Below are 939 nucleotides of genomic sequence, written 5' to 3' on the forward strand. Positions count from 1 at the left end.
CCTTCCGTGATGCTTGGTCAGCGCCTACTGCCAGCAAAGGTCAAGCTACCCCCCCTCTCCCACCCAGGGGTCCCGCCCAATCTCTTCTCTTCCCCTGGTCACATGTCAACTTTATCTTATGGCCCATCATTCCATCTTTTCGTCCTCATTGAAATGATAATTTGATTCACTTTTATTAGGGGTCAATCGAAATTTATGGATATATTATATATATAAATGTAATTGTAATATTAAAAACGAAATAGGATGAAAAAACGTGCGATGTTAACTGAAAAGCAGATATTTTCACATAAAACAGATCGCACGGTTGACGAGAATGAACGATTCAGGTCATATGAGGTCACACTGAGGTTACTATGTTAGAAATATTTTTTTGGCTCTTATGGTCTAAAAAAAAACGTTGTAGTTGCGAAAGGCATAAAAAGGTCCAAAGACAATGTGAAAGGATAAAAACAAAGAAAATGTATACATAAGCACATATATTTCTTTCTTATAAACATATGCGTTTGGGACATCACAAGAATATCAGATGTGAATATTTTAAGCAAGACAGTTGTATTATATACATAACTATACAAAACAAATAGCAAAATTTTGCGGTAATGTCACAAGACATCGTCACAAATATTTTTTATATATCTTATTTAGATCCTTGTCAATAGGTAACTAAATATACCAAGTCTGATTTCTCGTTAGAGTGAAAACAAAAACTAAGTTTTGTATTATGTTGTGCCACACTTGGGATATTTTGTGACGTGTAAGTACAGAAAATAAATATGAAATATAAATTCCGGTTTCTTAATAATACATATACCTATGTGATATTTAAATTGAATCTAATCTTACTTATATAACATTTAATTCAACAGTATTTTCCCGGTAGTTGCATATAACCCACACCCATAATCGAGCTTTATCAACACATATCTCTTACTCTAT

Source organism: Penaeus japonicus, unplaced genomic scaffold (genome assembly GCF_977035675.1).
Source record: "Penaeus japonicus unplaced genomic scaffold, GWHDUDI00000001_assembly GWHDUDI00000035, whole genome shotgun sequence".
NCBI classification, from domain to species: Eukaryota; Metazoa; Arthropoda; class Malacostraca; order Decapoda; family Penaeidae; genus Penaeus; species Penaeus japonicus.